The sequence below is a fragment of the Schistocerca gregaria genome, chromosome X, assembly GCF_023897955.1.
Source record: "Schistocerca gregaria isolate iqSchGreg1 chromosome X, iqSchGreg1.2, whole genome shotgun sequence".
In the NCBI taxonomy this organism is placed as follows: Eukaryota; Metazoa; Arthropoda; class Insecta; order Orthoptera; family Acrididae; genus Schistocerca; species Schistocerca gregaria.
The window spans coordinates 51,052,548-51,076,694 of NC_064931.1; positions in this window are offsets into that span (position 1 = coordinate 51,052,548).

The window sequence follows — 24,147 nt, forward strand, 5'->3', positions numbered from 1 at the left end:
TCCTCGATTGCAAGGAGTGGACTGGGGTCCAACAGGCTCCTGTGCTCGAGACACAGCCATAATTGCCTTGTGAGTATAATTTTATCATCTAATCTGTCCCTCATTTGTATTAATCATTTAAAAATTTCTTTTCTTATTTCATATCTCTTATTATTTTTTTCTTTGTTTCTAGATCACTTGAAGGCATTTCGAGATCGAGTTGGGAGCAGAGCTGGGAGCTGTTCCACGTAGTCCCCTACATAATTGGATTCAGCCCCCAGCTCCATATGCCCCAGAACACCGCCACTCACGCGAGTATACCGAAAAATAAATCGTCTTCCACTCTAGCTAACCTTTCAAAATAACTAAAATTACATTTCATTCTGTTACGGAAAATGCTATTGATGACCTCATGGCTGTCGATAGAGAGATCGAGGCCATTCAACAACAGATACGTCATCAGCCTACTTGTAAGTTTAAAAAAATTGCACATCTATAATAATATTAATATACTTATTTCTTTTTCTCCAACAATTCCATTTATAAGTATCTTGTTGGTTCTAGGTGGTTATAACCACTTGTCTGACGATGGATTGGACGATTTGTTTGGGGGTGCCGTACACTACCCGGATGAATTTTTCATGGCGTGGAGGCAGAGCCAAAAAGTAATTACTCACTCTCCTTACAACCATGTCTGTGATCGTTAGAATTCACTGCGGTCGGCAATGTACGGATTTACTTTGTCTCAGCACGCCCGTGGCGGCGCCTCCACCGTTCGGTCAGCAGCGCCCGTGGAGACTGCCTCCCCGGTGAAGACAAGGTCACGGACCCCGTGCCTGGGACCCCCTCCGGCCGCCACGTGGGCCAGCCGCAGCTGGTGCCACCTCCGGCCGCCATGTGGGCCAGCCGCAGCTGGTGCCACCTCCGGCCGCCACGTGGGCCAGCCGCAGCTGGTGCCACCTCCGGCCGCCACGTGGGCCAGCCGCAGCTGGTGCCACCACCTCCGCCAAGGTCACCGGATGCTCGCCCGCTGGCCCCTCACAGCAGCCACCGCGTGTGTCATCTCAACAGCACATCTCGCTGTAATATGATCCTGTGGCTAGTGGCAGTTCTGTCACCCGCCCTCTTAGTCAAGTAGATCAGGTCGGCGACACCATAGCTCAGTTGCAGTACTCGGTGATTTCGGACGCCTTTGAGGAGCGAATCTCGTTCACTGGGATCGAAAACCTGGCAGGGGGCTACCCCGATCCTGTTGGTTTTTAAACGCGTGCCTTAGTCATTGCTCCTCGGTATCCCGCCATTAAATGCAGCGCAGTGCTATGCATTGAATTACCGCTCCCCCTCCCCCCAAGGTAGAGTCTCGTGGTGGAGAGACTAGTATCCATTATCTTTGGGGGGATAATGGCACGATAACGCGGAGCACATCAATCACCGAGTGGTTTCGTAAATCCTCTTTGAGTGCTATATTGCGTCAGCGAAAGCACTCAGCAGAATTCTACACCTGGAGATTCATATACATGTCTGTGATTCGGTAAATGGAGGGTCTAGCTATATGAAGCTCCACAAAGATATAGCTAATAAGCAGGCATACATTAATGTCGAAAATAGAAAATATCAGGCTTATTTTGCATGGTCAATCCTGGCTTGCGAAAGAAAGTACAATTACGGAGCTCATCCTAAGCGTCCCAGTACATACAATGTAGGTGATAATATTCATTTGTGTTATAACTTTGATGGTATAGCGTTCCCCGTCAGAATCTAGGGCATACCTAAATTTGAGGCCCAGAATACCGGCTTATTGGTTCATGTTTATGGCCTGGAGAAGAACAAAAGCAAGTCAGACGAGTAAGACAAGCATATCGTAGTCGGCCCCTCCATTTCTCAAAATTTGCCGGTGAGCGAGAATTGCATGTAAACATGCTTCTCTTTTCTGAAGGTGATAATACGTTTGGATTGAAGACATTTCCCGACTCCTTTATTCCCAGTTAAGTTATTTCTCCTCTGAAGAGTTATTAGCTACACATCTAGTAGACTGTACCTCCAAGGATCCGGTTCGTGTTATCGTGCCCACTGAGGAAAACAAATTCATAAAGTTTAGCAATGCTCACCACCAGGAGCGGTGTCCGTTTGTTGTGTATGCCGACTTTGAGTGCCTCCTCGCTCCTGTGACCCGCTGTCAAGGCGACCCTACAATCACACACACCACCTTTACAGAGAAATATGTACCACATGCGGCAAGGTACCAAATTGTATCGTCATACGACTCCAACCGATACAAATCTTACGTCGGGGATAATCCTGCGGTTTGGTTGCTCTCTGAGCTTGAACAATTTTCACAGCAAGTTGACACGCTTTACAGTGGCAACGTTCCAATGACAGAATCTAAGGAGAATGAAGATTTGTATAATAACGCCACTGATTGTCATATTTGTGGGTTGCCTTTAGACAGAAAAGCGGAAACTCTTCGTAGGGACCACTGTCATCTTACGGGGAAATTCCGTGGTGCAATTCATAACGCATGAAATCTGAAGTACCAGTTACCTAGACACATACCCGTTTTCTTCCACAATTTAAGTATGTACGACGCTCACTTTCTAGCTGAGCACTTGGCCGATTTCGGTTTGGAGAAAGATCAGGTCAGTGTCCTATCTGAGAGAGTCGAGAAGTATATTTCATTCTCCAAATGAATTACGCCAAGAATTACGCTCCGCTTCCTTGATAGCTACGTTTTATGCAAGCACCACTACAGAGACTTGTTGAGACTCTACCTCTGGGGGATATGCATACCACTCGAGCTGCATTTACCGACGAGGAAAAGTTTCAACTTGCGACTAGGAAGGGGGTTTTCCCATATGAGTATGTGGTTAGTATGGCCAAACTCTATTAAACCAGGCTACCCGACATAACTGCATCCTCCAGCAACCTCACAGGCGACGCGATAACGAATGCAGAGTATGAGAATGCCGTGAAGGTCTGGCGGGAATTCAATATTTCCACTTTAGGAGAGTACGCACGGCTTTACATGAACACAGACGTGTGCTTGCTTGCAGACGTTTCGAGAAGTTCCGGGGTCTATGTATGACCACATATTCTCTGGACCCCGCCCTATATTACACGGCACCTGGGTCGTCTTGGGACGCGATGCTCAAGAAAAAGAAGTGCAGCATCGAATTATTGACAGATCCTGACATGTTTCTTTTCTTTGAGCGGGGGATCCGTGGGGGACTTTTTCAATGTGTCCATAGACATGCAAAAGCAAATAGCCCACGGATGGGTGACAGATTGAACGCATCCCTTGATTCAAGTTATATAATATACCTCGACGTGAATAACATATACGGGCATGCCATAGGGCAATTACTGCCGATTTCCGAGTTTCAGTGGCTGTTCGATGATGGATTAAGTGGAAAAATCATGGCGAATATGGTAGCTGATTCTGATGTAGAGCCGGCAGCGGTGGTCTAGCGGTTCTAGGCCCTCAGTCCGGAACCGCGCGACTGCTACGGTCGCAGGTTCGAATCCTGCCTCGGGCATGGATGTGTGTGGTGTCCTCAGGTTAGTTAGGTTTAAGCAGTTCTAAGTTCTAGTGGACTGATGACCACAGATGTTAAGTCCCATAGCGCTCAGTGCCATTTGAACCATTTTTTTAAAATGTAGAGTATGTAGTGGAGACAGAACTCACACACCCTGTTAGTTTGCATGATGCACATATCGATAAGCCGCTGTGTCCAGAGCGTCAAGTTCCACAAGGAGGTTTCACACCGAAACTGATGACAACGCTGGGGGATTAGCAGAGGTATATAATTCACAATCGTAACCTCCAGCAATGCCTCAGTTTGGTTATGGAGCTGGTTAAAATCACGCGGGCCATCTCCTTCAGGCAGTCCCCCTGGTTGAAGGAGTATATTGATTGGAATACAAGACACAGAGCTTGCGCGATGTGTGCCTTTGAGAAAGATTTTTATAAATCAAAAAATAATTCAATTTTCGGTAAAACTATGGAGAATTTGAGGGGGCGACGTGAAATTTTTATTAGAACCGAATGGTATGGGCGTTATGGCATAAGAAAATGCATTGCCAGACCAAATTTTAAGCGGGTCACCATATTCAATAAGAACTTTGTTGCTGTGGAGATGCCGAAAACTGCAGTAGAGTTTACTGCAGTGATGTGCATACTAGACCTGTCCTAACACCACATGTACTACTTTCATTATGAGTTCGCAAAAACGTTATGGCATAAGAAAATGCATTGCCAGACCAAATTTTAAGCGGGTCACCATATTCAATAAGAACTTTGTTGCTGTGGGGATGCCGAAAACTGCAGTAGAGTTTACTGCAGAGATGTGCATACTAGACCTGTCCAAACTCCACATGTACTACTTTCATTATGAGTTCGCAAAAACTCATTTCCCAGACCCTAAATTACTTTATATGGGTACAGAAAGCTTCACCTATTGGGTGAAGAACTGCGATCCATTGGAAGGAATTAGATACCACAGTAATGAATTAGACACGTGTTCTTATGCGACCGATAATCCTTATGGAATTGTTCCGCAGAGCAAGAAGGTTATCGGTCTCATGACGGTCAAGTCGAATGGATTGCCGATTATGGAGTTTATAGGTCTTTGGTCAAAAATGTATGCATATCGCACATTGGAAGGTGCAACCCAGAGGCGGAATAAAGGTGTGTGTCAGATGGCATCAAGAGCTCTATCTATCGAAGACTATTTGCAATGCCTACACAGGGGTGTTCGCGGTGCTGCACCGCAGCCACCGCATATGGTAAAGCAAACCAGTATTCGATCAATAGCACATGAGATATATACTGTGCTACAGTTTAAAATCGGTCTGTCGCCTCATGTCGATAAAAGGGTCATCTGTGATGAGAGGATTGAAACTCGCCTGTACTCAGACTACTCACCTGTAGCGAGAGAAGAGGGAGGGGGAGAGGGAGGGGGGAATCTGATTGAGAGAGAGACAGAGAGAGAGACAGAGAGAGAGAGAGAGAGAGAGAGAGTCTGCAGAGTAGTAGTATGACCCTTTTATCATAGTGTAAATATTGGATAGGAGTGTTTTGTAGTGTGTATCAGTTTGCGTGCTTCCGTGAATGTCTGAGAGTGCAAATGTGTGCGAGCATGTGTTAAGTGTGCGTGTGTGTAAAAATATATTAATTATTCTCCGAAAGAAAATGATAAAAAAATAAAAAAACTCTAATAAATTATTTAAAAAGTCTTTGTATATATGTAAACATATTTTTTACCATTATTACTCTTTAACGTATATGAGCAAAAAAAGATAAATTTTGCCAGTTCACTTGTACCTTTTATAATGAATAACAAAAAAAAATTCGCAGTCCATATCTGCTTCGATCTGAGTTGTTAATAGAGATTAGATTTTAGTTTGTAAGTTCCACCTGCCACTAGCCATCCAGTCAGAAGTAGTTTTAAATATGTGAGTTCCACAAATTACGTGTGTGTGTGTGTGTGTGTGTGTGTGTGTGTGTGTGTGTGTGTGTGTGTGTGTTCACTTGGTCATTGTAGTGGAAAAAATGTTTATAACAACTTACTTGAAAGGAATATATATACGTTCACGTGTTTGGACCCACTTGCTTGAATGAAATATATTTTCAATTGGTCGTGGTAGTGGAAACTGTTTTAGAGCCACCCACGTAGGCTTTTAGTTAAATGTTTCTGATGGAACTTCACTAGCGATAGTATTTACCTTGTAAGATAGTGTGTAATTAGGTTCTAGTACCTCTGCTTTAGTTGTAAACTTATATATATCTGAGCAGAATGCTCATATTTCTGAATAATGTAAAACACGTATCTTCAAACAGCATAACGTCGACATTTTTCGTCAAAAACAAATCATGTATCTGTAAACTCATAATTATATCAATGTGAAAAACTGAATCATGTTACTGTAAATTGATATTTGTCAAACACTGTTAAAAAAATTCTGAATTCAATTATAAATTCACTTATTTTATTGTATGAATGTCCAATTTTGTTATTATTTCACCCTCAAATATGATCATTCCTTTTTATTAAAAAATATATGAGAAATGTACTTTTTGTATACAAAAGTGGATACAGCCACATTCCACTGCAGAGAGACCTATAAGGTTTTACTGGTTTAAAGATACAAATGAATTCTGAATGACGCGTGCTGTACTTAGTCCACCGATCACAAACACACAGCGCGCCTCAGCACTTTCTTTCAGCCCCTGACGCCAGCAGCCGCGCGGCTGGTATCTGACGCATTGCCAAGCTGGTCTGTTATTGACTCAGGTAACGTTACTCAGCGCGTCAAGGCTGTGGTATGCGCCTCAGACAGTTCCATTGGAATTCGCTCCATATGCAATATTCGCCAATAATTTTACATTCTACGGACGTTGGGTGTCATAGAAAGAAAGAAAAAGAACAAATTTTATAAATCATTGTTTATTTGTAATCCAAGCTAAAAGTAATTTTACATTCTCATATGCAGATACAAAAGCACTTTTTTCGTAAATGTTCTTGAGGCGATGGGTAGAAGGACATCTGTACAATTCCAGGTCTCGAATAGAAGCAAATTTCAATATTCGACGCAGCCAGGTAATCTTTGCATCACCTTTAACGTAGACGATTGTCTCCTTGTGATCAAATACTCGGAGCACTCGCACCAAATCTTTATAAAGAGATCGCAGGGTCATCCCAGTGAATTCCATGATAAAACTGCGTTAACCACATTGCACTTCTACATGTTTTAATGCACTTCACTCCCTTGAATGTTTTCGGCGATGCAACTCCTGATGCAAATGTTACTATTATTCCATCACTTTGTGTGAATGCTATTATGCATAGTCTTTAATTATGAATCGCCTGCTTTCGTCATAGTAAAATCCTTGTGCGTCAGCTGCAATCCTCACACCTTGGGGTAACATCGTGATCTGCTTTAGAGCTAGCCGAGCACGTATTAATTTATACAACTCGTTGCACAACACCTGTGAGCGGGCAGTAGTTAACAACACGATCACGCAGAACTAGAGCATATGCTGCAGTGTGATCTGGGAAGTTTGTTGAAGATTCAAATTCAATGCTTACATCTACAGGCCCAGTTTTAATTATCTCATTCTGTTTTGAACTGTCAATCACGATTATTGCAACTCTGTGGCCTCAGCAGGTATCCTTCATTTTCAACGCCTTCGTAATAAGATGCTCGGAATCTCGCATACATGTCAAATGCAAGACTGTATCCATTGCTGTCCCACTGTAGATGTAGATTCTCGTATGGGTAGTATTCGGAATTCAGGTAGACTATGGCGTTCGTTAACTTGCAGCGGTCAAATTCAGTTGAGTCCTTTGATACATTCCCATGCCTTTGAGTTTGAAATGCGATTATGATGAATCGAGGTGCTTGCAACTGCACTGATGTTTTAATAGCCCAAGTATGTGTGGATACTGTAGGTAGGATTGGGTATTCAAAAAGCTCCCATGATCGGAAGGTTAGTGGTAGATAGGTGCTGGCATTCAGAACTTTTAAGAGCTTCAGGCGTTCTTGTCAGCAACAGTGATGTGAGGCATTTTCCATACTATACTATTAACCTTTAGTTGAACATTCTCTGCAGCTGTTTCAACAAATGAATTCACATCACTTGCACTCTGCACCAAAATAAGTTCCTTTTTAGCGTTCATAATAATTCTAAGCATGTCCTCAAAATAACCAATAAGCAGTTTTAGTGGCACGCATGTGGTAAATCAGCTGTATCCCCCTCACCATTAGGTTCGTCTATGAACCATCCTGCATTTTCCAAGCTGTTTGAATCAGAGGCTGAGGTTGAAACATATGTCTTAAGGGTTGACGTTATGCCGACATTACATCTACATCTACATCCATACTTCGAAAGCCACCTGACGGTGTGTGGCGGAGGGTACCTTGAGTACCTCTATCGGTTCTCCCTTCTATTCCAGTCTCGTATTGTTCGTGGAAAGGATTGTCGGTATGCTTCTGTGTGGGCTCTAATCTCTCTGATTTTATCCTCATGGTCTCTTCGCGAGATATATGTAGGAGGGAGGAATATACTGCTTGACTCTTCGGTGCAGGTATGTTCTCGAAACTTTAACAAAAGACCGTACCGAGCTACTGAGCGTCTCTCCTGCAGAGTCTTCCACTGGAATTTATCTATAATCTCCGTAACGCTTTCGCGATTACTAAATGATCCTGTAACGAAGCGCGCTGATCTCCGTTGGATCTTCTCTATCTCTTCTATCAACCCTATCTTGTACGGATCCCACACTGCTGAGCAGTATTCAAGCAGTGGGCGAACTAGCGTACTGTAACCTACTCCCTTTGTTTTCGGATTGCATTTCCTTAGGATTCTTCCAATGAATCTCAGTCTGGCATCTGCTGTACCAACGATCAACTTTATATGATCATTCCATTTGAAATTACCCCTAATGCGTACTCCCAGATAATTTATGGAATTAACTGCTTCCAATTGCTGACCTGCTATTTTGTAGCTAAAAGGTATAGGATCTATCTTTCTATGTATTCGCAGCACATTACACTTGTCTACATTGAGATTCAATTGCCATTCCCTGCAACATGCGTGGTCCGAGCATAATTAACGCGACTTGCGCTGCAATTGGCGTAAGTGATTTTGCTGGAGGGGAAACCGAGGCGAAGAGTGGACTGGGAGAAGTCCCTGAGGTCTTTCGTTCCCAGCTTGGCTAGAGTGCAGACGTGGCGTTCTTTACTCAGCTTGCCTGACAAAGAGTGAGCATCTCTGCGGTTTAGGACTTAGCAAATGGAACGATTGAGCTTGGAGATAGGAAGTTTTGGTTCAGCTATGTACTGATCAAGATAGCTAGGAGTGAATAGGCGAGCGCAGCCTTGCAACACCATGAGGCCGACCGACGTCCGCACAACGACGCCGCGCCGCCATGCCGTATTCGGTGATATTGCGCCCGTTCCGGCTTGAGTTAGGACACTGATTAATTTGTTGGATCACGTCGGCAAGTTGCCATGAGGGTCTCATGGGCTGTGTATTGTAGAATTCTTCTCGCACTTCGCATTACGCCTGGGTCAGTCGATAGGAATTGATTTTGATTTATCGCGCTTTACTCCACGTAAACGCAATTTATTACCATTGCCTGATAGGAGAGTCTTGTAATGTGATGATTGAAGGTCGGAAGTTAAAATAAATTTGTGCTAATCGACTGCATCTCTTTTCAATCAAGAAGTTGAAATCCCAGGTCACTTTCTTAATTAACTTTATGTTCAGCATTTGCATCTGGTGTTCAATAGCGGAATATAACATCAATGTGCACCCCTTTTTAATTAAAAGTGATCAATTCTGAATCAATTAATGTCAACACTGCCACCTCAGTTCAATCAGGAGTCACAGGGCTTATTACTTTTTTGCGTTATCCGATATTGCGGCAGTTTTGCACTCTGTGGTGATCTATTAGTCAATTAGCTTGGGTGAACACACGCCAAAACCGGATAAGTGATGGGTGGGGTGTTACATAACATAGCACGCACTGCAGAGGTTCGCTGATGCAGGCAAAGGCTAATTTGTCATGGCTGTGATGAGGAACATGACGCAGAGATGCCCGCACAGGTATGTGTTAAAGTGCTGATATCGCCGGAAATTGTAGAAAACACGTCTTTAGGTGGTTGTAGTTCTTCAGGCGGTTGTAATACCCAAATGAATTGAAATATTGTACTGTATTTGCACTTTTCTTAACATACGCCACCCAGTGGGTCTCTGGACCCCCAGAAACATCTAAATTTACAATTCCGCACTCATTAGTCCGCCACATGGTCTTCGGTTATGTATCCCGCATAAAGATGCCACGGAATCCAGGAATGTGAAGTTTTTCTTTAACAGTACTAACGAGAACTTTATTCGTGAGAGCTCGATCAGGTAGGATAACTAACGGACTTTCTTTTTATTTATGAAGAGACCTAATCCTTCCCTGTATGGTTTGAAGTAGAGGCCCTTTCCGATAGCTGCTTCCATGGCCCGATTATGTCTTCGGCTTCTTCTAGTTGCGCCTGTGGATTCTGTGCGTTTTTGACCGTTTTGGCTACGGCTGCAGCCCCACCTGTAAGTGAACCTACCGCCGACAGAGCTGCAAGGGCTGGAAAGAGGAATGGGATAATTCCACCTGAAGTCTTTGGTAGTGGTAGGACCCTAGGTGGTTTAATTCCAGTCTTCTTCTTCTTTTTGTTCTTCCCCCCCCCCCCCCCCCCCCCCCTTCAACAAACGTTTAGCTGCATACATCGATGTGAGAATACAGTTTTTCAAACAACCGGGTTTCTTCTTCTTCGCCCCCAAAGCTGTTCGCGATGCATTCATAATTCGTTTGAAATTCATCACCCCCAAGCGCAACTTAATTTTTCCACGTATGGTTTTATCAACTACGAATGCAGCAAAAAAATGGTTCAAATGGCTCTGAGCACTATGGGACTTAACATCTGTGGTCATCAGTCCCCTAGAACTTAGAATTACTTAAACCTAACTAAACTTAGGACATCACACACATCCATGCCCGAGGCAGGATTCGAACCTGCGACCGTAGCAGTCGCGCGGTTCCGGACTGAGCACCTGAACCGCTAGACCACCGCGGCCGGCCACGAATGCAGCAACGCGCTGACGTATTCCGAGATCTTTTATTCGTCTTATTTGCTTAGCCTTATCGGCTAACATTCGGTCGGCAACGTGGCGTACTGGGAGATCTTTATTCGCAGCGTATGCGAGGTCGTGTTCGAGGCAGGCTTCGTCTAGTAGGTTAATATCTTTATCACCACGTGCCAGGCGTTTCTGAAGCTTTGTTCCAGGCCCACAGAAGTTATATCCCGGAGTGTGCAATTCAACAGCCAATTTTTCGAGAACACCACCTCCATCTCTTATTATGATGTGCCTCCTATCATGCATGGTACACTACTGATGAGATGGAGGTCTACGCTCCCTGTTATATACTAACTCGTCAGCGTCAATCCAATTGTTTTCTGATGATGGGAATCCTAACCATTTAACTAGCGCTCTATTCCCGCGACGTCTTACCACGCGTTCGATAAGAAATACAACTGACTCAGAACTCTTCTCCAATTCCTCCGTGTAAAAACATCCTGCAATTTCTTCACCCTTGCCGTCCTTTAAGATATATGGCCTGGCGTTCATTCTCTGCACTTTGGATACTATGAAAATCTCCGCCGACCAGTTCGGTAAGTACGATTTCTTGAACGCTGTCTTGTGTTTTGAAATACGTACTAAGTCGCCTACGTTGAACCTCTGTTTGTGCGGATCCAGCATTTTAATGCGGAAATATACTCTATCCATGAGTGAATTATCGCGAACATCGATCCGTCTCATTTCTATTGTACTATGTTTGGTGCGATTGTACCGCCCAATTATCTGTGGGATGATATCTAGCCACTTGTACGAACCGCGAAGATTAAAACGCCTCCACATTTGACCTTTGACTGTTCTGTTCAAACGCTCCACGAAACTAGCTTTCAGGTGGTTAAACATGGAGTAGTGGTCTATCCCGTACCACTCCATCACAGTCTTGAAACGTTTATTGTAAAAACTCACCACCATGATCGAATTGAAGACTGACCGGGCATCGACTCGTTCCTGTCTGCAGCAAACGCTCAAACACTGCAGCAACATGTCCACCGGTTTTAGTTTTGACATGCGAATTTAGAGTATGTATCAATAACGATTAAAATGTATTTGAATCCATTATCCTCATGTGAATATTGACTCATATCTACAAGATCGGCCTGCCACAAGTCATCCAGCCCTTTAATCATAACATGCCTGCGAGGGTATGTTTTGCATGCTGGCTTGTGCAGTTCTCGAACTATTGTCTCCACATTTATTCGATGATACCTCTCTCTCGTAGCTAAGAGATTATCGAAACAACCTCATTCGAATGAGCTGTATTGCCCGCAGCAGCCGAAGCCATCTACAGTCGAAGTCTGTCTGTTAGTTCATGCGGCTCATCGTAATATATGCAGGGAGGTCCATTGATCGTGACCTGGCCAAATAACTCACGAAGTAAGCGTCAAACGAAAAAAGTACAAAGAGCGAAATCTTAAAGGGGCAAACCAGATGGCGCTATGGTTGGTCCGCTAGATGGCGCTGCAATAGGTCAAACGGATATCAACTGCGTTTTTTAAAAGAGGAACCCCCATTTTTTATTACATATTCGTGTAATACGTAGAGTAATATGAATGTCTTAGTTGGACCACTTTTTTCGCTTTGTGATTGATGGCGCTGTATTAATCACAAACATATGGCTCACAATTTTATATGAACAGTTGGTAAAAGGTAATTTTTAAATTAAAATACAGAACGTAGCGCCGTTTGAACATTTTATTTCGGTTCTTCCAATGTGATACATGTACCTTTGTGCACTTATCATTTCTGAGAACGCATGCTGTTACAGCGTGATTACTTGTAAATTCCACATTAATGTAATAAATGCTCAATGCATTTGGCAATACGTGTAACGACATTCCTCTCAACAGCGAGTAGTTCACCTTCCGTAATGATCGCACATGCAATGACAATGCGCTGACGCATGTTGTCAGGCGTTGTCGGTGGGTCACGATAGCAAATATCCTTCAACTTTCCCCACAGAAAAGAATCCGGGGACGTCAGATCCGGTGAACGTGCGGACCATGGTATGGTGCTTCGACGACCAATCCATCTGTCATGAAATATGATATTCAATACCGCTTCAACCGCACGCGAGCTATGTGCCGGACGTCCACCATGTTGTAAGTACATCCCCATTCTTTCATGCAGTGAAACACCTTGCAGTAACATCGGTAGAACATTACGTAGGAAATCAGCATACATTGCACCATTTAGATTGCCATCGATAAAATGGGGGCAATTATCCTTCCTCCCATTATGCCGCAAGATACATTAACCCGCCAAGGTCGCTGACGTTCCACTTGTCACAGCCATCGTGGATTTTCCGTTGCCCAATAGTGCATATTATGCCGGTTTACGTTACCGCTGTTGGTGAATGACGCTTCGTCGATAAATAGAACGCGTGCAAAAAATCTGTCATCATCCCGTAATTTCTCTTGTGCCAAGTGGCAGAACTGTACACAACGTTCAAAGTCGTCGCCATGCAATTCCTGGTGCATAGAAATATGGCACGAGTGCAACCGATGTTGGTGTAGCACTCTCAATACGGACGTTTCTGAGATTCCCGATTCTCGCGCAGTTTGTCAGCTACTGATGTGCGGATTAGTCTCGACAGCAGCTAAAACACCTACTTGCGCATCATCATTTGTTGCAGGTCGTGGGTTGACGATTCACATGTAGCTGAACACTTCCTGTTTCCATAAATAACGTAACTATCCGGCGAACGGTCCGAACACTTGAATGATGTCGTCCAGGATACCGAGCAGCACACATAGCACACGCCCGTTGGGCATTTTGATCACAATAGCCATACATCAACACGATATCGACCTTTTCCGCATTTGGTAAACGGTCCATATTAACACGGGTAATGTATCACGAAGCAAATACCGTCCGCAGTGCCGGAATGTTAAGTGATACCAAGTACTTACAAGTTTGTGACTATTACAGCGCCATCTTCCACAAAGCGAAAAAAGTGGTCCAACTAAGACATTCATATTTCTTTACGTACTACACGAATATATAACAAAAAATGCGCGTCCCTGTTTTAAAAAACGCAGTCGATATCCGTTTGACCTATGGCAGCGCCATCTAGCGGGCCAACCATAGCGCCATCTGGTTTCCCCCTTCAAGTTAGACGAGTTTCGTTTGATGCTTATTTCGTGGTCACTATCAATGGACCACCCTGTTTATTGCAAGCGTTGACTGCTCACACCTTTCAGCTGAAAGTCTACACCCTCACCAACGCTTTAAGGTTGCTCATTCAGTAAAGGTTGTATAATGGTTGTGTATTTGGAGTTTTGCGGATTTGTCAGTGTTCCGTCAGGATTTTTATACAGCTCAGTCAATTTTAGTATTTCACCACTCACTTTGCGATCATTGGTAGCGTATTTTAAGATTTTTGAGGTCTTTAGGAAGATTAGATTCATTAAGCCAGGTCCTCTTTTAAACTCTGTATCCCTGATGCGAATTGTGCTATCGGATAAACTTATAGTTTGAGAGCCTAGCATGTACGGTCTCTCTCGGCTGACAACAAATATTCTATCTATCTTACCCACCCCATACTGGTTGGTGAATTTTGCGATTGGATCATTATCACGCGAAGTCATCTTACTGCTAGATTTGGTAACAGGGTTAAAAGTTTCTCTTAGTGTTTGCTTACGATCCATATGTCCCAATCTCAGCAAACGTAATATCTCTCGAACTGCTTTGCGCGCCTGAATGACTTTATGCTTTGTCGACATCTCGGAGCATACTAATAAGAGCTCTATATATCACGTGGTTTTATATATGCTTTGTTGTTGTTCTTCTTATTCTTGTTTCCTACACCTCCTTCTTCAATTACAACAACCTCAGCTTCTATCTTCCCCTCAATTGCGCTAATTCTATTCTCTAGCCGATTTTGGGTAAGTGCAGGAAGTTTCCGAGTGCCCTTTAATTTCCTTAAAACCTTACCGAGTCTGCCTCAAGATTCCTAAATTTCATATCAGTGTACATGCGAACATTCTGTCTATGCACACCTAACCTCTCAGACTGGGTGTCCGCCATGCGCGCGAATTTGTCTATGGTGTAGTGTGTACTGACGCACTCAGCTATTTTGTACGTTTATATATGAAGAAACTCCTGGATGTCCCGGCTATACCTACCGTCATTCAGTTTCCGACTTTTATCAATAACGAGAAACCCGTATTGTGAGTGGTTCCAACAATCAGCACATATTTTTAAACATTCATTGTATGACACGTCGGTCCCTACATGAACCTGGTAAATGTGTTTTAAATTGAGATTGTCTTGTTTGAAGGCTATAATGATGTTGGCATTATCCCTCACCAACTGTTTTGGGATCCTGGAATATGTGTGACTCAGATAAAATACCCATATGACGACCAAAGCAGAAATATCTACGAAATTGATCCTGCTTTTCAACAGCCACATCGTCAAATATGAAGACAGTGTTAGGCTTTACCTTTGCAGGTGGGGGGATGTCGTCACTTTCATTGAATGCTCTGTACGTTACACCATCTAATATTTTCTGCAGTAACTGGTACTTGGGTTGAAAGAGGGTTTTAGAGATGACGAAAAGGTGCTCGAAGCGGACTCCATCGTTGTGTGTTAACAGAGCCATGAGGACAATTGTCTTACCACAGTTGGGAGGACCTACAATTATCGCTCGTGTGCTGTCGGGAAGGAGTGCTCCATTCTTATTATTGGTCTTCTGGTCTTGGTCATCATCACAGGACAGTCACCTACAACAAAGTCCCTGCGGCGAGGGTGTTTCACCCAGCCTGCCACGATACCTACTGTGCTAGGCACTGGCGTGCAATGGGCTTTTATACGATAAATAATATGTGTGTGTAGCCGCTATAGCGCAGCCACCTTACCAACTGAGCTACAATGGCTACACGACAGAATAAACTCCAAGTGGTATATTTAAAGGGGAGAGTGTCACATACATTCACGTACATAAACGTATACTAACGTCAATTAAGGTATGTGACATTTTTGTCTAGAGAAATAAAAAAGACAAAGAGAAATTTAATATTATAAATATCTTTATTTATTCAAAATATACAATTATGATCAGCATGGAAAACAGTAAGTTCATTCTCTTTTGAACGGTGCACCAGAAGTACAGTATTTCGAAAATAGCTGTTTCTTATAACCCTCAAATTCAGCATGTATATCTCGTAGTGTTATAGGCCCATTGCAATAGTCTGGTATTCCATCAGTAAATTTGAGTTCAACATTTTCAACACCTATTCGAGGAATAGCACAAGACTTCGTCACCGCAGTTATACAGGTACTAAAACAATGATCTATATCTTCTATGTGAATGCTACATGTGTGAAGCCAGTTAATAATGTCATTGTATACAGCTTGAACATATGGACGCCATCTATTTAGTCTCTCTATTGTACTAGCTACTGCCATGTCTAGATTGAATAAGTTATCAATAGTCGAGCGCTGCATGAAAATACTATGACCCTGACTACTTTTAATTTTTAGTGTAGCATCGTCATACATTGATAAAATACAGTTAGACTGGCGCAGTACATGTCCTGGTAGGAGTGGGATTGAGCGTATTCGGTAGCCATATGCTTCTTGATGTATGTTTATAGACGACAGAGTTCATCCCACTCGTACTGAGAAAAGCTAACTTTAATATTTTTGGGTTCATTTTCGAGCACTAACACAGTTGACAGTCTTGTGAAACTTCAAGTCCTACATGAAGACACTTTGAACCGATAACTGTTAACACATACCAAGAAGCGAACAGTAAAGGCTGTGGTGCACTGGAGGTCGCTATCTTCTCATCCACAACATCCACACCAGCGCGGTTAGCCTGCTGTGCTTGAACTGATACTTGTACGACTCTTGTGCGATGATCAATTGACGGCGCGTACGAAGGAGTCTAGTACTGTGAAGCCGCCTCAAAAGCAGTCTCTGGCACTGACATTAGCACCTCGTTGTCCTGCTCCAGCATGCTGAGAAGCTGTACTACAGGATCGGGTGTGGCAGAGTCCAAGGTCATCACGTGTGCAGGCTCCTGACAGGTTGGAACCTGCTGATGCTGACGTAACGGGTGAATCTAACGGACAAAGAAGAATATTCATAACCATAATGTGCTGCTGTTACAGGAATAATAATAATAATAATAATAACAACTTTACGAAATAGATACTTATTTTTCTGCTGCTTCCTCCTATTCTGCTGCTGCTGCTGCTGTGGTGACTGACACTTCATCGTGACTGACTGACTGACCTGAACAGAGATGAGCAGCTGCTGAGTCCTCCTTCTATACCGTCCACCTACGTCATCGTGATGCCGTGTTCATAATGGCTGATTAGTGTGATCACATGACCAACCGAAGCGCCCTCTAGTGGTGAGCTCGTGAACTAGATCAGTTCTTCAGTCTGCTGGATCGGAGGCAGGTGACTCTTGTGTGCTGGGAGCGTATATGGTGCTTTTAGAAAAGACAGACAGTTCCAACAATAGCAGATGTTTCCATGAGACAGGTAATGCATCTTTAAAGCATCTCGCTGCAATGCATTTATTTCCAGCACCGTATTCTTCTTCTCCATATGTTCTAGCATTAAAGTGCGCTTCCATTCAGCATGTAGGAGGCTATGGGAGCAGTCATCGGCTGTATGCTTACAAACAACATACCTGTTAAACTCATCCCACTCAAACACCAATAACTCATCGGTGGAACACGTTCGGCGTGGCCACGAGGATGAGGAGATGAGCAGCTGATCTCCAATGGTATATATGGAGTATACGAATATGCTTAGGCCGAAGAGAATTGACATCAGCTGGACGTCTCTTCAATTTTGGGAGAGTCAGTGCTTGATGTTGAATATCTTGTCAGTTTGCACATGCGCATGCACGTGTGCTGGTTACCACATGTATCCTGGCTCCATCCCTCTGCATTGCCGAAATCTGCTGAACAGAATTCTTGTTCTTATTCCTCCTACACTCCTCCATTATCATACTCTTCCATACGTGATATAGTGAACTAAGGCTACAGTCCTCCCTCCAATGTCTACATGTAATGCAGCTGTTGAAAGCTGCTCTATCCTTCACATTCATCTCGATGATTGAACAAATGACGATGGTTTGACAATGACAGCTCAACAATACATGAATGTGCACCACCAGTTCAGGTCACCAGAGAAGCGAAAAAAGTAGTCACCATCTTGGATTATGCTAACTGAGTGGACGTGGCCCAGTTGGTCATCTTCCCACCTAAGTTCAAACTTCCCGCCATAATCCGCCATCTTCGATGATGTCACAGTGGCGCTATCTGATGGCGACGATATCAAATAAGCCAGTTGGACTCTGGACTTCATGGTGAACAGACCTGCATGATATTGTTTAAAGAATAATAAAGACAAGTCTGGTTTTCCCATCATTATCGTGCTGGAATTTGAACTTCTCGCCATTTCCTGAGGGGTGGGGGGTTAGATTAGTGGAGGTAGCCCAAGTGTACAATCTTACACCACATGGTGGATACACTGATGTCACAATCGCCATCTTGGATGATGTCACAGTGGCGATCTCTGGTGGCGACGATATGTACTAAGTCAGTTGGAGTCCAGACCTCATGGTGAATACACTGGGTGTTGCCATCTTGGATTATGTCACAGATGAGAGCTCCCTCTGGTGGTTTCGGTGTGTACTAAGTCAGTTGGAGTACTGACCTTGTGGTGAACACACCTGCATGGAATTGTTTAAATAAAGTCTTACGTCCAAGTCCTTTTCCCACGAATCCTTAGGAGGTGGTGGCAGTCTGGTGACTGAGGTCAGTACAAGTGTCTATTCTTTCGTGCTATTTTGTTACCTTAATAGATATATGGGAATTGAAATTAAAAGCTGGTGCCAGTTCAGAGGAAGACGTGGCGGTCGGGTGACTTAGGTTAGTGGAGGTAGGCCAAGTGAGCTATTTTCATGCGATTTTTTTTGCTTAGTAGAGATTAGAGCAGTGTCATGAATTGTCCTGTTGGAATTTGAACTTCCCGCCATTTTCTAAGGGGTGGGGGGTTAGGTTAGTGGACTTAGCCCAATTAACCTTCTTCCCGCCATTTTCGTGGTGTGACGCATTATCCTGTTGGAATTTGAATTTCCTGCCAATTTTTTTCTGGATGGTTACATTAGTGGAGGTAGCCCAATTGGCTTCTTCCTGCCAAAATTCAAACTTCCCGCCAAAATCCGCCATCTTGGATGATGTCATGCGCTGTTGCCAAGTCTACATGACGCTATCTTGGATGACGTCATCACCGCCAACTTCGATACATCTGGCAACAATGTAATGTGGGTTGGCACCCTCCCTTGTCCCACTACTTGTAACATATGCCAGGCTCAAACCCTCCCCCACTAAGCTAGAGAGCTTTGGATCATCGTATCCCATAGAATTGTTAACAAATTTAGACTCTCGTTGTATGTTTTATTATTGCTGTCTGGGTACAGGAAGGTGCTATGTATACATCTACTTCTGTAGCACATGGCTCACTTTAATCACTCGCATGGGACAATTCCACAATAATCGTCTCCACTGCTAATTAACTGTTAGATGCAACTTCACCTAACCCTCAAGTTCAACTGATGGATCTAGTGGTAACCAACATTTTCACTAAGTATATAACAATAAACCAAGAGCACACGTATTAAAATACCAAGACATAATCTTCTTATTTGATTTATCAAAAAATGTAGTTATGGGGACTAAGACCTATACAACAGGCCACTATACTTGCTCCACACCAACTAAAAATTCACAAGGGCAAACCAATATGACAGTTCTTTCAGCAACATGTATTCAAAAGAATCCTTATGGTTTAGTAATACCATTGGGATAACTTCACTCATGACACCAGAAAGCTAACACTTATGCTTCAGTGCTTAGCACAAACGGCAATAGAATTCTAAGCACTGAGATAGTCGACAGTGTCTGAGAAAAAGAGAAGAATTTACTGCACTCCATTAATTCAAATGTAAGTATTCATGCTTTAAACCACCACCATTTTCTACCTCACATTAACATCCAAAATTTCCAAGAACAGTCATCAGCTATCATTTTACGGTGGAAATCCAAGCTCAGCTTTCCACAGAATGACAAAAAAATATTTACAGGATCCCTAATGCCTTACTCTAAATGTATACGGAACAAGAAGCAAGCAACAATTGAGGTAGATGGCCGACAACTCTTCCATAGCTAAGTCCTATTATTCACATTATATACCAGCCAGAAAACTTATATAGTGTTAGTACTTAAATAAATTCTCACAGATAGTAAAAATGTGGTAGTCAGATGAGACACCGCTCTCTTAAACTGCACTAACAAAGTTACCAGCTGGTTGTACTGAAAGTTTGATGGGCCCGCCATGAGTTCCTACGCTCTGCCAACCTTTCCATCTCACAGTAGCACTTGCAATCTACGTTCTCAATTATTTGCTGGATGTAGCCCTCTACAGTTTTTACCATCTACAGCTCCCTCTAGTATTTTTAAGTTATTTTCTGATATCTTAAAAGAAGCGCTATCGTCCTGTCCCATCTTCTTGTCACTGTTTTCAATATATTCCTTTCTCGCCTATCCTGCGGAGGACCGCCTCATTCCTTATCTTGTCAGTTCACCTAATTTTCAACATTCTTCTGTAGCACCACGTCTCAAATGCTTAGTCTCTCTTCCATTCCGGTTTTGCACAGTCCATGTCCCACTGCCACACAATGCTGGTCTCCAAACACACAGTCTTATGTTTGATACCAGTAGACCTATTTTGGCCAAGAACTTTTTTGCCGGTGTTCTTCTGCTTTCTATATATCCTCTTTGCTCCGTCTGTCACGGGTAATTTTGCTCGCTAGGTAGCAGAATTCCTTAACTTCATCTACTTCGTAATCACTAACAATGATGTTAAGTTTCTCGCTGTTCTCATTTCTGCTACTTCTCCTTCTTCGATTTACTCTGAATCCATATTCTGTACTCACTAGACTGTTCATTCTACTCAACAAACCCTGTAGTTCTCCTTCACTTTCACTCAGGGTAGCAATGATATTCTTCCACTCTGAATTTTAATCTCACTCTAGAACCTTTCTTATTTTCCGTCATTGCTTCTCCGACATATAGATTGAACAGCAGGGGTGAAAGACTGCATCTCTGTCTTATATCCATTTTAATCCATGCAACCCGTTCTTGGTCTTCCACTCTTATTGTTCCGTCCTGGTTCTTCTACATATTCTACATTAGCCGTCTTTCCCTATAGTTAACCAGAATATACAAGTTTGAGCGCAATCCTCGGTATGGGTCGACTGGTGAAACCATCTATGTTTATCATACTACTTATTGTAATTGCTCTGGAGTCTTTACCGGATACCATAACCTATGTGACACCTTCATGTCTGAACGTCTGCTATATGACGTCCATATATCTAAGTTTGTGTCTGTACAATTTTGTGAATAGGAGATGTGCTTGTGCAACATTATGAATACATAATGTTACAGAACTATCTGAGCATGATCTCCCAATACTATAGGGAGTTTGACTGATGACTTTCTAACGATTGAGACTGTGATGTTAACTGAAATCAGAACAACCATATGGAGTTACTGATTGTAATCTGAATCTATATAGCAAAATGAAAATATTCACTATTACCTGAAGTCTCGGAATTAAGTTTTGTCATGGCCATAATGTTAATATTCCCCTGGGCAATATAGATAACGAAACTCAGCTCTGCTCTACCACGCTACATGTAATCGAAGACTGCTGCATTCCGAAATAAATCACGCAGCATTTTGCAACACCACTTGCATACGTGAGAGTATGCCAGAAATCACGCAACAGGGCAAGGCGTGTGAACATGTCAGTACTTTGTAGGTTTTGGATCCTCAAACGGCAACATGAAGGTCTTCGATTAAGTTAATCAAAAGCCTATTTCAATTTAATTCCTGCGTTTTAACTGAGAAATCGTGATTAGTTTAAAATTATTATTTAGAAAATGTGAACAAGACTCTGTTGTAAATTATTCATCTAACAATCACTTTGGTCATAGGCACGGAACAATGAAACTGTGTCAGTAAATTAGAGAATTTTAATTATATCAGTTTCTGCCCTAAGTGCTTTTCAAGGGTGAGTAGTAATGTAATGTTTTCCTGTGTACATGCATGACAACGCGAAGTGGCTGCCGAAAGTTCCGTTCACCAGGATTCGAACTACTACATTACAATTCATAATTTGAAAAATATTTCTCAGCGTTATCGTGCAAACATTTGGAATCACAGAAAATGCGAAAGCATTGGCGGATATTACCGCGTTCAGCTTACCCCGAGATGAAGAAAACGGCATCTCGAAAGAAAAACGCCTCGTCATCACTGACAACAATGCAAACAAAAACAACGCGTACACCCGAACAGATGCACAACAGCCAGTGACGTCATTATCACATAACAGCATTATCTCTGGTAGCTGAAAGAGCTCTCTTTCACACATGTACTCAGAAAGGAACCTCCCCATCGCTCCCCCCCAGATTTAATGGTAAGTTGGCCCAGTAGATAGCGCGTCGAAAACTATGAAAAACTATTTTAAAAAAGCAAAAGAGAAATAGTGAATCGTCAAAGCTTAACAAGTGCAACATTGCGCTCAACGTCAGAGCCACGGGGTCGCAGTTAGGTGGTCACGGTGTTATTCTGCGAAGCGGGCGAGTCAGGTTGTAAACCGCTTGTGCTTTTATTTTTTCCTTCTTCATCTTTATGAATTGTCCCCGTCCTCTCTAGGAAACGCTTGTTCTCTTTCTGCAGTCTTACAGCTGTCATACTCTGCATTAGTTCCAGAATATAAGTCATGTGGTAAGAATCATTACCATCGCAAGTAAATGTAATGAGTAGCGAGAGGAGGCGAGATACCATATAGATGTCTCACAGGGATGAAAGCAACAAATAGATGTGAAATATTTTAAAACAAACGAATTCAAGTGTCAAAACTTCCAAAATGGAACGCCACTCCAAAAACGTTAAAAAACATGTGTTTTGACACGGCATAGAGGAACCATGTGATTGTGAAACGGTTGCGTTCATCTTTTGCGACTTATGTGACAACTACACACATCAAAAAAAGTTTTGTATCACCTCGGTTCCGAGAGTTCCGGAACCTGTACAGAAAACTGGAATAGAGATAAACATAAACATCATTTCCTGCCATTTTATTGCTTATGAAAACCACATATTGTCGTTGTACCACCATACAGGTAGATCTTCAGAGGTGGTGGTCCAGACTGCTGTACACACCGGTACATATAATACCCAGTAGCACGTCCTCTTGCATTGATGCATGCCTGTATTCGTCGTGACATACTATCCACAAGTTCATCAAGGCACTGTTGGTCCAGATTGTTCCAGTCCTCAACGGCGATTCTGTGGAGATCCCTGAGAGTGGTTGGTGGGTCACGTCGTCCATAAACAGCCATTTTCAATCTATCTCAGGCATGTTCGATAGGGTTCATGTCTGGAGGACATGCTGGCCACTCTAATCGAGCGATGTCGTTATCCTGAAGGAAGTCGTTCACAAGATGTGCACGATGGGGGCAGAAATTGTCGTCCATGAAGACGAATGCCTCGCCAATATGCTGCCAATACGGTTGCACTATCAGTCGGAGGATGGCATTCAGGTATTGTACTGTCGTTACGGCGCCTTCCATGACCACCACCGGCGTACGTCGGCCCCACATAATGCCACCCAAATTCGCAGGGAACCTCTACCTTAGTGCACTCGCTAGACAGTGTGTCTAAGGCGTTCAGCCTGACTGGGTTGCCCCCAACACTTCTCCGACGATTTTCTGGTTGAAGGCATACGTGACACTCATCAGTGAAGAGAATGTGATGTCAATCCTGACCGGTTAATTCGGCATGAGTAGAATGGAATTGTATGTTCTAGCTCACTAGCTCAATACCACAATTTCTGACTAATTCAACCGATTTTTTTAGATTCAGTCCATTTAAATCATTCACACCGATTTCTAAGCTCTCGCTCAATACCTCAATTTCTGACAAAAATAGTGCACACCAAATGAACGTATTTTGTACGTAATTCTATAAAAAGTGAACGTAAGAAAATAAATGAAATGAATTGGTTAACGAAAGTAAATTATTCACTTTCAGTTTTTACTTTCCGAAAATACTTCAAAAGGGGATGTAAACATGACGCCAGCGTCTCTATAACTTTTTCTAGTTTTTAATTCAACTACATAATTAAAAGTTTTTCCTACGTATTCTTTGTTGTGTATCGTATGTAAGATTCTTCTTACCATGCAGAACTATATAAGCAAGTGTATCATTCGGAAGTTTATCGTTAAAAGTTGCACAAAGTTTCATAGTCGTTTTCTGTGTAGTCATATTGATTACACAAATCGGACAATTCATTATGAAACTAAATAAGCTAATATCGGTGTCTATTTTCAGTAGAGTAATTCGTTTACAATCGAGAAGTGCATCTTATGCTTTGAGAAAATAATTTGGTGGATTA